Source organism: Pelodiscus sinensis, chromosome 1, assembly GCF_052426305.1.
Source record: "Pelodiscus sinensis isolate ZL-2025 chromosome 1, ASM5242630v1, whole genome shotgun sequence".
NCBI lineage: Eukaryota > Metazoa > Chordata > Testudines > Trionychidae > Pelodiscus > Pelodiscus sinensis.
In genome coordinates, this window is record NC_143052.1 from 177,541,900 (window position 1) to 177,561,973 (window position 20,074).

A 20,074-nucleotide genomic window follows, 5' to 3' on the forward strand; every position below is an offset into this window, starting at 1 on the left:
GAATCAAATGCTGAGAGCAGCCCCTGTTGATGTCTGGTACTCCTCATTGTGCGGGAGTAAAGGGAAGTTGTCAGGAGCATGTGATTTTGTCAGCCTCCCTCAGTGTGAAGATAGCAGCGGTTTGGCTTAAGATAAGCTGATTCCAGCTACGTGTTTTGTCTTAAACCGACCTATCTGGTTGAGTATAGACTAGATCTTAAGGACTTGGGTTCTATTGAATTTCAGTGAGCGAGGCTCATAAGTGTCTAAGTAACCTTTGAAAATGCATCATAGGGTAACATTTTCAAAAGTCCCTTAGTTCCCTTCTCAAAGGTGGCAAAGTCAAACTGGCCTCTTAAGTCATCTGGAGGATTTAGTAAATACGACTCAAAATCCTAAGTCACTTGGGTGCTTTTGAAAATTTTACTCGTTAACAGTGAATGGGGAAAGTGTGGATGAGGGAGTGTTTACTGAAGTTTCAGCCTATGCAATATTTTATATTTCTTTACTAAATTAGGCTTGCTTTTTCAAAGGCACTTAAGGGAGTTAGACATAAAACTCTCATTGAAACTCAGTAGCAGCAGGGCACCTAACTTCTTCAGGAATGTTTGAAAATGCTAACTGAAGTATCTTAATGGACAAATGATTTGGGGAAATAAACCAACCGAAAACCTAATGATAAATTCTCCCTCAATACTAAACAAGTACATGAACTATGTAAACTTATGCTAACTCAAAACATACTTCTATTATGTGGGTCTGCCAACTTTTGTGTGGTGTCTTATTGTTAATGGATGTGCACAATTTAATGGGAACAGTTTGTTTAGCTCTCTTCATAGCATTAAGGAAAGGCGGGGGAGTCATAACTTACTGTCTAATACATTTAAATATTGATTTTTTTATAAGAAATGTGCACTTGAGTAACTGACAGTCAGGCTTAATACATATTATTAAATATTGGCATTTCAAAGGCGCCATGAGGGTGCTTTTAAGAGTCTGTGGAATTTTATTAAGTAGACTTCAGAAACTGCACAGTGTTCTGTGAGGGATTTGGGTCTGGGTTCACAGAGCCACTGTGACAGTTGCTTTTAAGAACTCTGTTAGGTAGAATGTTGTAAGATGAAGGGTTGTTGAAGAAACAAGCACATAAAGGAATGGAATCTAGCCCTTCTTTCTTCCTGAAAGCATCTGTTGATCAGCTGTGTGAAAACGAGTGTTTCCCAACAACATAGGCAGCCCAATTTTCAAACTTGTTTGCTTCCAGTAGGGTGCCTGTGTCCACAGTTGGGTGAGAAAATCAGGTGCACAAATACTTCAGGAGGTGCCATTTTTAGCTCCCGGCTACATAAATGCTTGCTAGTTTGGAAAATTGACACCATGGAATGCTAGTTATACCCCTCGCCTCTTCAGCACACTCTCTGTCCTCTAGTGCTTGGAGTGGTATATACAATGCTAAGGCTGTTCATCATGTTAAATTAGTACTGCTACAGATCAGGATCGGTTAACAATTATTATTATATACTAGTCTTGAAAAAGTTTATTGAAGACCTTTGAGATGGAAACAATACATACAGGGATGTCCCTCCTTGCACCTTCTTCCTCCTCTGACCCCTCTTCCTCCACCGGTGCCTTTTGGTTGTTGGTTTGTTTATAGGCCCCTAAGGTGTTTTCTGGCATCACATCATATAAATATAAAATTCTCTATGAATATCTGATTTTCTGTCTTCTGTTTTCTCCTCTACTACCATACCGGCCCTGTTATTGGCTCCCTTTTGGCATCAAGGTGGAGAGAATAGAGTCTTTTGGATAAGGTTTGAGTTCTCTGTAGTTTAGTTATGAACCCAAAACACGCATAAGATTTTTTTTTTAAATACTGTAATAAATCTGATCAAATAAGTTTGACCGAGCATAGTTAAGCTGCTGCCTCCTCGCATATTTGCCCTTTCCTGCTGCCTGTCCCAGCTACTCTATTCATGGTTCAGTGTGTGGTTGGCCCGCTGTCTTTTTTCCATTTTTTCCTAGATCTTACAGGAACAGCCAAGGGACAACTTCATGACATCCTTCTGGAAGTGGTATGAGAGAAAGCCTGCTTCCATCTTCCACAGATCTTTGGTACCTTCTGGTGAATGCAGTCAGCCTGCCCTGCTGTTTCTGCAGAAGCAGGAGTGAAAATACTCTTCTCTACACGCACTGAGCCTTCAATGATGAACAGGAGACATATCCCATAGGATAGAATAGTGGACTTAAGAAAGTATGGAAACTAGTAAAAATGGGAAATACAAACGGTTACGTTCTAATTACCTGGTCGTAACTTGATTTGGTCGTAAGTTGGAAATATCCTTAAATGCGCTGCCTGCGCTGTTTGAAAAACTTGATGTACATGGTTCTAAACTCGAAAATATTATAATGGGGTTAATAGGAGGTTGGTCGTAAGTACGGATGGTTGTAAGTCAGTGTGTTCGTAAGTCAGGGAGTGGCTGTATCCTTAGACATACAGCACCTCTCCAAAGAATGCATGCATTTTTAATTTAGAATTAAATTAAATGTTGGTCTTCGTATGTCCTTTAGCCACACAATACCTCTGGGAATGTATCTGTAAGATATAATATATATCAGACCTGTGTAATTTACAGAACTATTTAGTCTGAATGAGTTTTAACTTAATTATGGTAGTACAGAATAATTAGTAGAAAACTAGAATCCAATTTAATCTAAAGAATGGCTGTTCTGAGGTTTTACCTCACCTATAGGCTTTCAAGGCTTTTAGTATCCTGACAAGCAATCTGTCAAGGGAGGAATGTTGAGTGCACTCGTTTTTTTACTTGAATTCCTTCCTTACCGCAGCTCAAGTGACTCCGCTGGAACTGTGGCATTTATCACAGACAAAATTAGGTCGGAAGAGAGCATAGAAGTACCAAACTAAAAAGGGATATAAATTCATCCTTAAAAGAAAAGCACATTCTCACTTTCCAAAGTGGGGGTTAATTCTGCTCTTCCACATAAGGTAAGAGTTTTCCTGAGGGAATTTTTAGATGGGTTTTATACATATATGGCATAATTGTACTTATATATGGGTTTATATATGATATAGTTATACCTCAGCATTTTCTAGAAGAAGATATATTTTGTGTCAAGCTGTGGGATTTAGAGTTGCTAAAAGGCAGAACTTTTTCCCCCCCAAATGTAAATAAATACCGATTAGGAAATAATTTGCACAATGATTGGGAATACAATACGGGCCCAATTGTGCAACGTGTTGTAGCATCCTTAGCTAATAGTAACTACAGTAGATATTACTGTTCTCATCACCTCCGAGAATAATTGTATGTATGTATTAATCATGATGACCGGTATGGTAGTGTGTCTAGAAGATCTAGAGAGAATGTCATAATATTAGCAGCTAAGTGGCAATTAGAGAAGCAAACATTGTAATCTTTGATCCAAGAGAAATGTAATATTTTATTTGAACATGAATACTGTAACCATTCCTTTATGTAATGTTCAGGATTTTTTCAGTAGGTCTCACTATTGAAAATATGGAAGTCTTTTGTTTAAAAAGCAAGGATTAATATAGAAAAAATTGAATGTATACACAAGTAACACAACATAACTTTCACTCAAATGACATTCTGAAAAGAAATCCTTTTGATTTTATTACTATACAGGATCTGTTTTGTGGTTTGCTCTTCAGTACTCACAAATTATTTGATCTCATGCTCAAAGGGCATTTTTTTCCCCAAATGCCTTTGTAAGTAAATAGGATGATAAATATTGTGGCAATGTCTCCATGAAAAGGTAAAACTAGAAAGTGGTCCCTGAAATGTTTTGTATCCAACATAACCATTTTGGATTTATAGTGATCAATAGATTTTTTTAAAGGCTTATTATCTAAAATTTTCCTTTTAAAAAGGAATTATCTGGACTAGACCAAATTGTTCCATATCTATAGTATGTCAATGTCATTTGGTCTCTGGATTGCTGTCACATTCAACCACCTGTAAAGTCAGAAAAGTAGCGCAGATGACGGTTTCATTTTTGAAGCATTCTCTTTTGACAACTATCTATTCCAGTGCATCTCTTAGTACACATATTGTAGAGATCAGACTCCAGTGGTTAACTTCACTATCATGTTAATTTTCACTGAGGCTAGTCATGTGAGCAAAGTTAGGCAGAGAGCAGGATATTTTCTGACCAGGAATGGAAACTTATAAGAGCGACAAGAACCTCATAGAAGTGACTCCACTGGATTGTAACACTAAGAGGGGGCAGTGCAGGCAGGCCTAAAATGTTTAAATACAATATCAGTGAAATAAACATGGCTCTAAAGCACGGCTCCATGAAGCCTGATGAGTGTCAGTTTAAGGTGGAATGTGCAGCCTGCTCTTCAACATACTAAATATCGGAGTAAACCCTTCACCGAAACGCCACCTCATCCACCCAAACTGAGCTCAGTGTAGGTACAGCTGGGCCTAAAAGTAGATCAAAGAGTAGAAACAAATTCTCTCCTGTTTTAAATCTACACTAGAGCAGACATTTCTTAAATAACTTTGTTGAATCAAGATTCTGTTTTCTACAGGTCTGTCTCTTTAATACATATTTATTTAGCATAGTTCTGCAGTTGTAGATCTCTGGGTAAAGTCAAATTCACAAGGAAGATGACTCCTAGGGTTAACTCACCAGTTATTTTGCCAAGATTTTAACCTGATTCGTAGAGCATTGAATTAGCCAGCATCTAAAGTATGACCAGATGTGCATAGGGCAAGAATAAATCAGAGGTAGTAAGACCTTTTTAATGTCCTTATAGATAACAGCGAAAATGCTGAAGGTATGCGTGGGGGAGAGAGAGAGAGAGACTCACTCACTTATTCACTCACTATGTCTGTCTAACATTTGTTGTGAGCAGCTAAGTTTTCTAGATAAGATACAGATGATACTTTTCAAATCTTAATAACAAATATTTTGTTACATATCAGCTTTTGGAGACCCAATGACCTCCTTCGTTGGACCAAAATGGCTGCAATTCATCTCTCTAGACCTAATAAACAGAAAGCTTGTAACAAATAAATCTACAAGCCAATGCAGAACTCTAGTTTTGGCAGGAAAGAGAAGATTTTCACGAGTTGATTTACAATATTTTGATAAGCTTCAGGGGGTAGCCGAGTTAGTCTGTACAGGATATACTTAAAAAAATAAACAAACGGTCTGGTAGCACTTTAAAGACTAACAAAATGTGAAGATGGTATCATGAGCTTTTTTAGGCACATCAGAATATTTTTTAAAGAAATTAAGATTGCAAAGTTAAGCACTCAAATTAGGGAATTAGGTCTGTACAACTCTTATTTGGCTTCCTTGAAGGTATGCATTGTGATTGGAGCTGATTTAGGATTTTTTGATGAAATGTTTGTTTTTTGTTGGAAAAAGAGTTTGCATAATTTTAGATAAAACTCTCATAGGGAATTTCTCAGATCAGGATGGAAGTATGCATATCTATGTGCACACAAGCCCCATCTTTTTGCATGTCCTTCCTCCCCCCACCTCAGATTTGAACCCTGGTCTTTTACCTCTGAGGTGAATGCCGTAATGACAGGGCTAAGCATCATTCCTAAATTCTTTCCAGGAAAAAATGGTCAGAAGTTTGAAAATTTGTAAGTTACTGGAGTTCAATTTTCTCACAAGTTTTTGCAGGTCAGAAAAACTGTTTGCTGACCAGCTCTAATGACAATAGTCTTTAATTACTTGATTTCATACTATATTCTTTTTTACTCTGGATCATTATCATATTCCATGCATAGGCTGGCTAATGCTCAGGGAAGAAATCAGGTTGTGTAGTTAATGGAATCAGTTACTGTCTATAGGAGCCATGCCTATTTTCTGTGGAGTTTGGAAGACATGTAGACAGATCATGAGGCAGGGGATTGCAGGAGGAGAAGAATAGACTTGTGGGAAGACAGCTGAACCCTATACTTAGGACATTCAGATAAAAAATCAGTTATATAGCCCACGTTAGATTGTTTGATAAAATGGACTAATGTGAACATGTGTTTTAATGCAGCCACATGCATATTCATAGTCTGTGGAATACAGAACGTTGGTCTTACTTACAAGAGTGGAAACTGTCTCCTGGAAAGCAGTGAAACTGAGAAGGACTTAGAGAGTGAAGGACTTAGAGAGTGAAGGACAAAGGAGAGTGAACTGAATTGAACAAGGACTTCCAATGTGGTAATGTAGCTAAGTGGTCAAATGTGATCCTAAGATGTATAAACTAGAGAATGTCCAGCAGGAATAGGAGGTGGCATTAGCAAGACCATTCTAGAAGTTTGTGTCTTAGAAAAGAGCTGAAAGAATGATTCAAAGTCTGGAAAATTGTCATATTGTGAGAGAATAAAGACATTTTGGTTTATTTAAATTATCCAAAAGAAAGTTAAGAGATTATTTGATGGCATTTTGCAAGAGGTTTCTTAGTGTAGATATTTTTTTAATCTAGTAGAAAAAGGGCACAAAAATAAGAGTGGTTGGAAACTGAATCTAGACAAATTCAGATGAGAAATAATGTGCACATTTTTCATAGTGAAGTTCATTTTCTAGCAGAACAACTTATCTAAGGACATGGTGAACTATCTGTCATTTGCAGTTTGTAAATCAAGACTAACATGTATATTTCAAAAAGATGTTAGTTTAAACAGAAGTGGTAGGTTTGTGGGTGCTACTGAGATTCGATGGTGTGTATTATTTACAAGGTCAGATTAGGGTCATAATGACCTCTGCTGGCCAGAATAATGACCATTCCATTTCCTGAAAGCTTTTGAGCTTTTGACATTTGTTGGTTTTCCACATCATTCTGTTTTGGTTTTAAAATGTGTTTTCATTTTGATTTGATTTGCCTTTTGGTTTGAGTTTCCCCCATCTTCAATATTGCCAAAACCAAGCATTAACGAGTCACAAGTCAGGCCCCAAAATCATCTCAAATTTAAAAATAAAGCATTATTTTCTACTGCCTTCTGATTTGTTTTCCTATTTAGGATGAAGCTGCCTGCCCCAATTGATATGTGATATCCTTTAGGTTCAAAATTTAACCTCAAATAACACAAACACAGTCTATTTATAGCCCAAAGTGGACTCTGCTTTGCTCTATCCCATCCTCTCAATGGAAGGGAATTTCTCTTCTATTCTTCTCTACCCCCTTTCATATATAAACAGGGTAGATAACTGCTGCACTCTGCCTCGATCCTCCTTTAGTCTTCTCCATGCCATGTTTCCAAAGGTAGTTGAGGATACCGTATAGTGATGTGGGTGGCATAATAGCACATATAAATAAAGAGTAGAATTTTCCCTCTGTCTACTGCTTCCTGCATTCACATACTCTCTCAGTGCTGTTCCGTTTCCTGACATGTTCTCCCAGTCCCTGTTGCCTTCACTCCTGGCATCTCCACATTCTTCCAGTCTGTGCCTAGCCTTCACCTGGTGAATAAGGTACCTCCATCTTCCCTGAAGAGCAATCTGGCTGCAGTCCAATCTTATTAGAAACAATGGAAGGTGGTGGCCATCTTTGCTAGGGGTAGACTGAATTTTACCTACAATGGTTGAAGGTTCTTGGTGGCTATCCTGCTGAAGGCCACCTATGACTTCTATCCCATTGGCAGTTTTGGGAGATGGTTGTCATTTTGAATAAGGAGAGGGGAGGATTAAACTAAAGATAGAAATTAGCAAACCATGAGCACCCAATATTTTGTTTTTAAAAATAACTTTATTATTTTATTATTATTTATTACTATAATATTAAAAATAATATTGACTCCTAAAAGAAGGCAATATTGCAACTACTACTTACCCTCATTTCTCACAGGAATGCTATGAGGATTAATCCGTCTATATATAGTACTTTGAATGTACAAAATGTTGTAAGAAAATGCTAAATATGCTGAACAATCAGTCCTTAAATTTGTCAAATTGGGTTCCCACTCAGTGAGAAACCCAAAATTTATTGAGACTTTTTTGGCCTTAATCTCCTTATATCCCAGGACATTAGTGTTTTGGTGAGGTACTCAGATACAACAGGGTTAAGCTCAACTGACAGTTTAATGAAGAAAATAATAAATTATTGTCCAAGTGAATTTTGAACATCACATTGGTCAAATATAAGTAAAAGATCTGTCCTTGTTGCAATTATATTAACCTCCCTTTAATTAATAATGTTATTCAGGTTACAAAGGGAAGCAATCTCAAAGGGTAGGAAATGCCAGAATTAAGGTTACCTTGCCTCCAGCTTGTCCAAAAGACTGCTTCCACCTGTACAGTTTTTGAACATAGATTTCAATTGATGATCAGATTGCATTTTTGTCTGCAGCACCCACGCCCCATTCGGTGCACAGAATGGATGATGCTTACTGAATGAGTAACTATTAAATTTTGCTTTCTATACTTATCATTCATTGTGTGGCACCAGACCTTATTTGCTACATGTCATCCAAATTCTGATCTGAGTATAGAAATAGGTCACATGACTTGTATTTTTCACTCTTATTGTTAGTCACTCCTCTAAGGTTAGAGTAATGTACTGAATTTATCATTCATTTGATAGGTGACCTGATTTAGCATTAGGAGCACATTTACTCCATTACGGCAAGGTAGAATGAAATCCAGGATAATAAAGGATTTCTAATTTGTTAATAATTTCCTTTTAGCAATGACTAAAGCCTTCTGGAGGTTATTTTTTTACAGAGACTAGATAGCTATTCCTTTTAAATTCTCCCACTTTTTAAAAAAACCAATGTGTCTCATTGTAAATTCATGTATGTTCAGTTCTGCCTCAGACTTATTGAAAAATATCAGACATTTGACTAATCCCCTAGCACAACTATAATCTTTGGTATTATTGCATGGAATTGTTTATAAGAGCCAAAATTTAAATTTGTGTTTGTCAGATCATAGGATTCAAAATATTCTATTTTTTTAACTTCCTCATGTACATTTCTGATTCTCTGTTTGTACTCTTGAGTTAGACCTGGGTCTTGTAACTTAACTTCACTTGTGTCAGAGGTATAGGATTTACAGGAAGATTACCCAAAATTTAGTAAACAAATTTTCTTAATTTTTAATTTAAAAAAAGGGGCTTTGCAACCCAATAATGTAAAACTGTGCTAACGGCTAAAAATTGACTGGAAAAATAAATGAATAATCTGTTTTCATTTTCAAGCTGAAGCATAATACATGAATAAATATTGAATTATGAAAAGTATATTTGCTTTTAAATTTGCTTTAAATATTGAAGATGGGGTTCATCAACCAGATAAGGAAACATTATTTTTAATATGAATTTTAAACTGATGTTTTAACATGTATGTGTATCTATTAAAGCTACTTGGCAATTTTCCATGGGTCTCATACTAGCCTAATAATGATGGAGTTGGTTTTCACAATTTGTTCTGTAGCTTTCTCTGAAGAAGGTATCTTAATTCCGTAATTCATCAAAGGTTGGTATATTCTGGTGTTCTGTTTTTTTGCCCAGCACGCCAGGAGCAAGGGAGGGATACATTTGTGATTTAAAAGAAAACAACCCCAAGGGAAAGTCTGCATCTTCATCAATACAAGGTCAAAAATCTCCTTTCCTTTTCAGAATGGGAGGCCCTTACAAAGCTAGCTGCTTGAAAGGTATTGAGCATTTGCAGCTGCCATTGACTTCCAGTGGAGTTCTAAGTGCTCAGCATTTCTGGAAAACAGGCTTTTATGTCTCTGTGCTGGAGGTTGTTAGTCATGCTGTGGTAAGGTACTGAATGTTCTCAATTTATATTGACTTGAATGGGAGGTGCCCGAGAGACTATGGAATTGAGTTGTCATTAAATGGTGAAATCTTCCTCTCTCTTTCCCACCTCAATTGAAACCCATTGGTGATGCATTAAGAGTAAGTCCCTTCCCTCACTGGCTTTCCTACCAGTTTACACCTGGGCATGAGAGAGAGCGCTAATTCTCATGTGGAGGCAGTGAACCTTTCAGTTGGCAAACAAGCCCCCAAATATGCCCTAATGATGGGTTTGGCTCCTCCTCCCCTATGGTAGATTTAATTTCTCCAACTCAAAACCATGTCAGGACTTGGAGACTGGGATTCTTGCTCCCCTCATCAACGCCTTAACCAGCCATCTTCCATTCAGAAGTTTAATTGGAAGTGTTGTGTGCAGAGTCTGCAGAGTCCCATTTATCTAATCTAATCTAAGGCAAGGGCCAGATAAAATAATTAACAGTTCAGATAGGGAAAGTGCAAGGCTGTAACGTCATCTAATAGCCACAAGAGAGATTGCCCAATTCAGGACCTGTGTGCGCTGGTTGTTCGGTTAACATGGAGAGCAGGAAAATGGAGTGTTGGATAAACAGGATTCTACTGTATTATTTTTTAAGCTCTTCAGGTCCTGATTCTGCTCTCACTGAAGTCAGGCAAAATCATACCCTATGTGATGCATTGACTACACGATTATCCCCTATGGGAGGGGGGTATTGCATTTGAACCCAGGAGCCTTATAATAGTTGTTATAATCAAGTCCTTAAAGCAGATAGATTTACATTTGTATCTGTTTATTTGTTAATCCTAGATAATCTCAAATAAAGTATTTTGGACTGCTAAAAAGGAAGTGATAGGCTCTATGTATAAGCTATTGCAATCCTCCAATATTTGCTTGTTTCAAGTCATGCCTCATTATCATCGCCTCCTCCCCCCCAATGAAGTTCTTTTTTTGGACAAATAGCCTGCTTCTCTCATCTCCTGGACTTTGTATCATCATATTCATTATGTGGAATGATTGTTGGCAATCATACCATTGGATACCTTGTTATGTATCCCTTTTCTTATGATAAAAATAATTTACTATATTAAAAATAATGTATGTCACTAGAAAATGTTTGTTTTTTTCTGGTCAATAACTGTTATATTTGGAAGCTGGTGAAGTGGTTGAGATAGCAAAAATAGTTCCAGCCAATAGTGTTGATATTGCCACCTTTATACACCATTAACTGCTTTCTCTAATTGCAGTATAACACTTCAGGTAATTTTTCATGCAGCTTTGTGCGACGTCAGTCGATGGACTTTTCCTGAACTCTTTAGAATTGTGACTTTTCTGTGAACTCCTGGCTTTCCGTTCCATTGACCTTGTTGCTCATTTATAACTGGTGTGCCATTTATCACTCCCAAGCTTACAAATATTGTTGGGGAGATATCTTGAAGTGCAATCATTCATAGTATACTCTCGTTGTATTTGGAGTTTCTATATAGTATATTTCATAGGGAGAGATTAGCTACAAAGCTGTAATTCTGGTGAGGACCATGATATCAAACCATAAACTGTATGGTGATGCTCCAGAGGTTTGAGATGATCTGAGCTCTGAGATTAAGTTACAGCATCTACTATCCGTCTCTGTCAATATGCATTTTATAATAATTCTTCTTGTAAGCTAGGGTGTAAAATATCGGCTTTTCTATAGATTATGAAACTATCTGCCCTATTAATCCTTTCAGTGACATGGTAGCTTTTAACTAGTGCCAGATCAAAAACAGATGTGATATAAATAGACATGAATGTATATTCCAAAATGCTATAATGAAATCTTATATTCTAATTGGTAACTAGCTCTTGGAACATCAGACTACATCAGGACTTGTTTTGCTCATGAAATTATATTGTAAGTAATAGTTATTCACTATGAAAAAGTGATGTATATATGCCAATTAGAATGCAAGAGTTTTTGATATTTGCATGTTTGAATACAGTGAAAGCTCAGTGTGTAATATAAACCCACACCAATTTAGCCTTTTCTCTTCTGCTTCATCTCCTCCCTCGTGTTCTTTTTTGTTGTTGTTGTTGTTGTTGTTAATTGTAGACAATATCATTTTTTCAGTAACTTTTTCTCTCTCAAAGACAATGGTTTTAGCCTCCCCAGTTTCTTCTTTTCCCTTCTTTTCATCCTTTCTTTAACTTATTTCTTCATTTCTCTTACTCCTCCTCTACCTTTTCCCTTGTGTCTCACTTTTCCATCTGATCTTGTCTTGTCTCATGGGAAGCTTTCATAAGTTTAAATACAAAGTGAAAAGATGTGAAGTATATAGAAGCAAAGGTTATGCCTGTCTCAAATTCTTTCATCATCTGGATGGATGGAAAAATCCAGTGAAGTTTTCATGTTCTGATGGCCTTTTTTTGACCAAAGGATCCTTCTTTTAGATCCATTTGCTGTAATGTGGAAGCAGTAAGGAATCACTTAAAAATAACATTTGAAGTATGAAAGAATTTCTGTTTTGAAGTGAACATTTTAGAGAGTGAAAAACCCCAAACTAAGTGTATAGGACTGAATTCTCTAGTTTTTTCAGTACTTGTAGAACAGGTCAAAAATCAGAATTCCATGATGTAGGAAATTTCTATTTGTTTTTGTCTGAATTAAGACGAAGAATAAAAATGTAATTTTTTTTTGCAGAACCCAAAATTCAGGAAATATTTGATTCATAAATGTAGAAACCTATTGATCAAAACAAATATTTTGACATTCTAATTGTTTGATTAATTTTGTTAAGCCAAATCAAAACATTTAGTTTTGCTTCATTTGATATTAAACTGCATCTGTCTGATCTGGCATGGGGATTGATCATGCATGTGTCTCATGCTCCTTTACAGGCCAGTCTCTTTAGCCAGACTACATCTCCAACGGTACACTGTGATTTTGGAATTTCCATGGTGTATCATGGAAGGTGAATCAAATGGAAGACTAAGAGACATCGTGGGAGATTGCCCAAGCTTCCTGCCTGCACTACGACTGAGGTGCAACTGCACTAAAGAATATTGTAGTGACCACCATTCAAAAGCTAGGAAGTTTGTGCAGGGTACCAAACATATCTATACAAGTTTTCACACTTATCTCCCATCCCAAGAATAAGGAAATATTGCATTATTTCACTGTAATGATTGGCACTGCATGAGCTCATTTGGGTTACCATAGAAATTATAAATATTCAGTTTGGATAGAATTAGTCATTAGAAAATATTGCAGCATTTACTTGATCTTAACCTAAATAGATGATACCAAAATAAAAGCTTCAATTATGCACAGAGCCCCACTCACCTGTGGGGTCCATTCATGTGCATCCAGGCAGATTGGGGTGATATACTGTATATATGCTCCTAATCATTATTAGCCAGTGACATAGTAGCTGCTGGTGTTCAAGGAGTTAAAATTGTGAGCCTGAGATTCTGACATTATCGTTCATACAGGTATGGTTACACAGTATATCTTCATATTCTAAATTACTACTTAAATGAGAAATGAAAATCTGTGTGCAAATCTGTGTGTGTTACAAAAGAAAAAAATGAATGATGAGAACTACTGATCATTAAATACGTTGGCTTCTTAAAGCTGCTACAATTTAAATAGCTTTGCATAAGTAGTCATAAATCTTAATCTACAGGTATATTAAAATAATGCAGTTGAAATCTCAGAATAGGAAGCATATTGTAAACTCAGATATTAGGAAAAAAGATTATTCTGGCTAATTGTAAGATGACTAGTTGGTTATTATACAATTCTTAAGAAGCCCTCATTGACTTCTTGGAAGCTCTTTTTGACTTGGATATTTCTATATGACTGTAATATGACAGTAATCAGTCCATACTGCAGGCTTTTTTTTGGCATATTAGACTAACTATTGTAATATAATAAATGAAGAGAAATCCTTCAGTACCTGGATTTAATAAATAAGTTGGGTGTTTTTTTTTATAGTCATGAATGATGCAGAAAGATAACTATTTGTTCTGTCTTTCAGGGAAAGTGATATGATGGTCTGTCATAAAAAAATTCTATTTTTTCCTATGAGAGGGGGTGGGTTTTTTGTCTGCGGGCATTAACATGATCCAATAAGGATTTTATTTCATTGTGTAAATGACTCTCTACTTGAGGGCTGATTTCACAATTCACTGCTTCTGTAATAACAAATTATCTTCTACCTCAAAAACTCTGCTTGAATGTTTTGAAGCTACCAATTTGACATTAAATTATTGTTCCTTATGAATTCAGAGTGCACTTTAAAATGTGACTCTCTTTAAATGGTCAGGACATGGTATGACTAGAATAAAATGTTCTTAAATACTAATTTCTACACATTCTGTGTTTATTTTAGGTGTTTTGCCTTAGCTTCCTTTTTGTCCATAAGAATGTGAACCCTGTGGAATTCTCCTCTCAAGTCTGCAGAAGGAAAAATTAGGACAATTAAGTCACTTTGTCTTTTTAGCTAATTTTTTTCTCAGTAGGTTATGAAAAATTAAATAATTAAAATTGGGCTATAAATAATGCACTGAATTCATTCTGCTGTGAGGTACAATGTTGTTCTCAGTAGGAAATGAATTTATACTGTAAATAAAATGAGCTCATTCTGTTATCCAGGGACAGAAGAGGCAAAAGAGAAAGGAGTGACTAACGCAAAACAGCACTGTGGTAAGTTCCAACTTGATTTTATTTCTCAAACTCAACCTTGTTTCTGCAACTCCATATATTTTTTTTTAAAAAGTTTGACCATGGCATATGTTAGAGACTTTAATTGGGTGTGTTCCCCATTTGGCAATATATTTTTATTCTTTTCAGGTAATTTGTAATATACACCCTTACCTACTCCCTAAAGAAGGTAAAAATTAAACCATTATTTGTAGCAGTTGGTGATGCTACATTTTTACTTGCTTGCTATACTGTTTTTTAAATTTAAAGTTTAGAAAAAAAATTCTTGCAGTGTAGTGACAGAATGCCTGTAGCTTAATTCCTTTTAAAATGTAAAAACAGCTCATGACATGAATGCAATTCATCCTCTTAACATTCTCTTGTACAGTGCTCTCTCAGATCCCTTTGCTTCCAATGTACTTTCAACCCCATTATAAATGCCTTAAGGTCCAATTTGATAATACTCGTAAGTCAGAATGCTTTGAACCACTTGAAAATAATCAGAGTGGTCTGCAAATTAACTAATACAAGTACATGAGACATATCTCTTTCTTCTAAAGCTTACTTGTAAGTTCATATTCAATTAATAATTCCAGTGTTGGGTATTCTATCTACAAGTTAAAGACTAATTTTTGGCAGACCTTTTCTTATGGCTAGTGCCAAAGTGTGCACTTTGAGACAAAAATGCATTTGGAAGGCTGGTATCTGTTCATCATTTTTCCTTGAGAAGAGTTACTGTAGGAAAATGAAAGGAAGGATATAAAAACAGATAGATAGGAGATGCACCTATGGCCATGGGACATTGTGAAACTTGGATAAAAGTTTTTTAAAAAAGCCCAACCTCATGTGCTAGTTTTTTTTCTGCATGATTTAGAGATATATCCATAGCTGGGTGACTCTTGGTGGATACTTTTCATATTGGATAACTGTGTAAAGACCTAATTTGCATCTGAAGCATGTCATTAAAATTGCTCTTTTTTTCCAGCCCCTCAATCTTGGCTGAAAGACGAGACTTTGCCCAAGAGGATAGGTATGTTCTGAACAAAATAGCATATGATCGATAATGTGTTGTAAAATCTCACACTGTTTTTCATTACAAAGAAATATAATAGCTATATCTGTGCACTTGAGACTGTGTGCGCATTGGTAAACAGTAGAGGTTTTAAACTGCATAGAGATTTTTTTAATAGCATTCATGCTTCTACTGAGTCATAGCTGATTAGAGGTTTCATTCTGTAGTTGATGCTCAAACAAAACTGTTGATTCCAGTCTGCAGGATCATGCCAGTTGATTTAAAGACTATTTAAATTACAGATGCAGATATTCTCTAAACCAGCTTGCAAGTCAAAGAAAGGCTTTCAGGGCCTCTGAGGCATGAGCAGAAGAACAATGGTGCAGTGTAATGCCTACGTGTTAACGTGCATGATCTGCATGTTCATATGTGCACATTTCTTAGCCTAGCAACATTACACAACTTCAGAGATTATTCCATCATCTGACAAGAACAATCTGCATTCAAGAACAATCTGCATTGAAGATATTTACAGTGGAGCTTGTTCAGTAAAAATACTGGTGTGAAATACTGGTGTGAACAGGTGTTGCCATTTGTGTGTTCAGTTTGGAGTCATTCTGAAGGGATGTAGGTATAGCCATATTTTTTGTACAGTTAGGCAATTCCCTTTTCCCCCTGAAGGCTGAATTTAGAGAACATAAGATATTCCATAAAAATGTCTGCAGAGCAGTTCATGCTATCAGCTTTATCAGTGTTCTGTTTTATGGGCAAATCAGTTGTACGTTTGCATTATCAAAATATGTGAATTGTTTGTATCTATAAATGCGTCTCTGAAAAAAATATCACACATGAGGTAGTGGTTTAAAACCTTAAATTTATGCAAGGTTCCTAGTTGGGTCATTGGTAGAGGGGATCAAATGAGAGATCTCTGGTTCTTAATGCACAAGCCTTTACTAACTAATCTAAAATAAGCAGCTTTTTTAGCCAAGGCTATAGTAAACTTAGAAGTTGGTGCTGCGTGGGTTAGTCACTACTTCTTTTTGAAGCTTGCTTGTTTTGCAGTTTTGGAGGAACTTACACTTTATGCCTTCCATAGACCTGGGGTTGGGACATCTCTGGGCTTTGTGTCATACTTCCCACAACTGAAACATGTCAGTCGGTGCTGTTGCTCAGAAAAAGGTGGTGTCCCCTGTGTGTCAGGCTGTGGCTGAATTGAAATGAGCTTCTCTAGGTTGATTACTTTCCTTCTTCCAGACCAACTGGGAGAAGGAAAATTTATTTTGTGCTATAAGGTGCACAAGCCACCTATGCTTCACATTCCTCAATTGTTTTGGTATATTCTCTGATGGTCAGTGTCTCTTGGTAGAAAGAAAAGGTGAGTGAGGCAATGCAACTTCTGTTAGTCCAATGAAAGACATTGTTTCACCCACCTTGTCTCTCTAATATCATGATTATATGATTATATATAATCATATATCATGATTATAAAAAAACCGCATGTTGTCTCTTCATGACTTCTTTGGATGCATTTGCCTTGGGCTGAGATATAGGTGCCAACAAAAGCCTTCCTCACTATCTTTTTGCTCTCTGACTTCCTTTAATAGTTCTGGGAAAGGGAGTGAGTGTTCCAACCTCTCTTTCAAGCATAGATCTTTGTGAAGGGTTCTCAACAGTACCTGAGAGATCTGGGCACAGTTGACTCATTCTGGAGGTGTAGCTTTTTTTTCCCCAGAGTCACCCTTATTGCCAATTTCTTCTGCTTAGACGGGGACTTTGCCTATTTTTTTCCCTCTCAGATGCTTTTCTCAAAAGTTCATAGTCTTATTATTCACCATTGTTCATTAGGTGCTCTTTAATACAACTAGGTGATGATGTACAATGGCATCAAAATTGTTGATTCTGAGTGCTCATTCCATATCAGATCTTGAACCTCTTAATTCCTTTGCCACCTCTTACTCTTTTCTCCACTCTTAGACTATCTGCATGGCCCGCACCATCCAGCTCTTAAAATCTTCTTTCTTTTAAGAAGTCCTGAAAAGGTCCTCAATCATCTACAGCACCTACTGTCACAGGTAGGTGAACTGCACTTCTGCAACTTGCTCATTAGCTGCAACAAGCTGTTGGGTGTTGATAAAGGGGGAACATACATTGACATCAAGTCTTTCAATTATCTGAAGGTCTTTACAGTTCTTATTGGCACACGAAAGAGCTCGGCATTCAAGTCCGTAGGTGTAGGACTATCTGGTATTTAGTATTGCTCATCTCCACAGTGACAATTTTTGACCTGCTAGCATCTCTTTTGGCACTTGCTTTTGGAATGCACTCTGGAAGCCTGGCTGCAGCCTTCTCTCTTTTCTCTTCAGGGTTCTGTGGTCAGTGCTGGTCTTAAAACATACTATCAAAATAAACACAAGTGTTCTTACAAAGTGTCCACACTAAGGACAGTAAGATCATACTTGTGGTGGTCTTGTCTGGATTTCAATGTGCTGTTGGGCTGGAAGCTTGACCATGACACTGTCCACTGTTTCCTGGGGATCTGGGCTCTTAATACAAGAGCCTCTGTTGTCATAAGTAAAATATCCAAAAATCTTGGCTAAACTTGTAGAAGGCTCATCAATCTCTAGCTTCAGAGGGGTAACTGAGTTAGTCTGTTAACAGGAAAAACATAAAAAACAACAAATAGTAGCACCGTAAAGACTAACAAAACATGCAGAAGGTATCATGAGCTTTCGTGGGCACAACCCACTTCTTCAGATGACAGGTGTGTTGGAAGTCCCTATCTAAGAATAAATAAGGGAAGGGGGGTGGGGTGGAAGAAGGAAAAAACTGGAGGGGACGAAGAAAAAAAGACAGTGAGTAGACAGACTAACTCAGTCATCAATCTCTAGTTAGTCTAGCCATCAGTAGAGGAGGACAGTTCATCAAACCAAACACACAGGTATTACATTTATTTGTATTTGATATTTGTATTGCATACTACCTGGGGACCCCAACTGAAATCTGGGTTTCACTGTGCTAGTTACTCTGCAAATGCATGGTAAGAGATAATCCTTGCTTTTACAATCTTTCAGTCTATTTAGACAAGACAGACATGATGGGTGAAAAGAAATCCTATTATCCCCATTTTACAGATGGGGAGATTGGGAACCAGATTTTCCAAGCTCATTATGTGCAACTGAGGCAAGATTTTCAAAAAAGAGCTGAACTACCAAAAAAAGATCAAAATTAATGGCCAGGTTTTCAGGAATTGAACAGGTTGGATATTGAGATATTTTGAAAATCTGGCCATAATTTTCACAGTGAACATTGCTGGGTATTGACTATCTTTGATAATCTGGCTTTTATGTCAGTCCTCACATGGGGGTGAGTGAGTATTTTAGAAAAATCTTGTGCCAATTACAGATGCCGAGTACTTGAAAAAACTGATCATAGGTGACATTATGTAGGACACATAGGAAGTTGGTGGCAGAGTTGGGAACTAACTCTATATTTCCAAATTCCTAGTCCAGTGCCTTCACAACTAGGGCTTCCTCCCTCCCTGTTTTCCCAAACATGACAATTTCTCCTCTTCTTTAGCATAATGACTTGATGGTTAAAGATTTTTTTCTTTTGAGGCTGAGGGATTTAACATAGTTTAAAGAATAGTATATTTAATAACAATTGTTGTTTTGGCTTCCTAATCTTTGTGTCTTGTCATTTCTGTTTGTGTGGGTTTGACATATCTTCATTTATATTTAAATTGCACATGTTCTTTTTCAAGGCAAGTAAGCATGGTTGTTAGAGGACCTGATGTAGCAACATTTACTCATGCAATAAAGATTGCAGAATTGGACCCAAAATGTAAAAATGTGAAACTTTTAGCTTTCTTTAAAAAAATCAAATATTTATGGACTTAGATTTGAGGAAAATAAAGTTTCTAGGATCCAGATTGCACTGTGAATTAGCTATTCATAAAAGAAATTGATGACCTGAGGGATTTTCCAGACAAGCAATATAAAGTATTATTTTTCCTTATATAAATAGCTTGTTAGGCTTTTAAAATGTCAAAGTGGTGAAAGTTCTCCAAATTGGATATACTATAATAGACATTTGCCATTTATCTTGAAAGTATAAGTAATCTTGTTTCATTAGGCAGAGGTTGGTTAAGAAAACATGTCTGCTCCTTGCTTGACTATTTGTTGTTTCAAAGCAAAGTAAAAGGCATGACTTAAAAAGCCTCAAAACTCATTGTATTTTCCTTCTTTTGCTGCTACATGTATGATTCGACACTAAACTGCAAGCAGCTTTCCTGTCAAAAATATAATGAGCAACTAGTCATATATTCTGTTCTCTACAGGCTAATGGTGCAGGTCTCCCAGGAACCTTTTCTATTTATCTAATCAATTTATGGTACTTATATGGCTCCCATTACTGTAGTATCTGAGTGCCTCACAACCCCTAATGCGTTTGTCATCTCGACGCCTATGTTGTACAAATGGGGAATTGAAGTGCAGAGACTTTTGGCCGATATCATCAAAGGTACATAAGCACCAAACAAAACAAAATTCAGTGGCTTAACTGACTCAAGATGAGACAGAAAGTCTCTGTAGCAGAGGATTGAATGTATGGCTCCAGAGCAGGGGTGAAAGT

At 36.7% G+C, this 20,074-nt stretch overlaps 1 protein-coding gene across 1 annotated transcript in view; it reads left to right on the forward strand.

The window, feature by feature from the left end:
- The first annotated feature begins 2,844 nt into the window (after positions 1 to 2,844).
- Positions 2,845 to 20,074, forward strand: part of LOC149525675 (uncharacterized) — a 444,259-nt gene continuing 427,029 nt past the window's right edge. The window contains exons 1-3 of the mRNA XM_089773544.1: positions 2,845 to 2,983; positions 14,386 to 14,436; positions 15,419 to 15,463. The gene's annotated coding sequence lies outside the window, so the exon portion shown is untranslated. The remainder of the gene's footprint in view (positions 2,984 to 14,385; positions 14,437 to 15,418; positions 15,464 to 20,074) is intronic.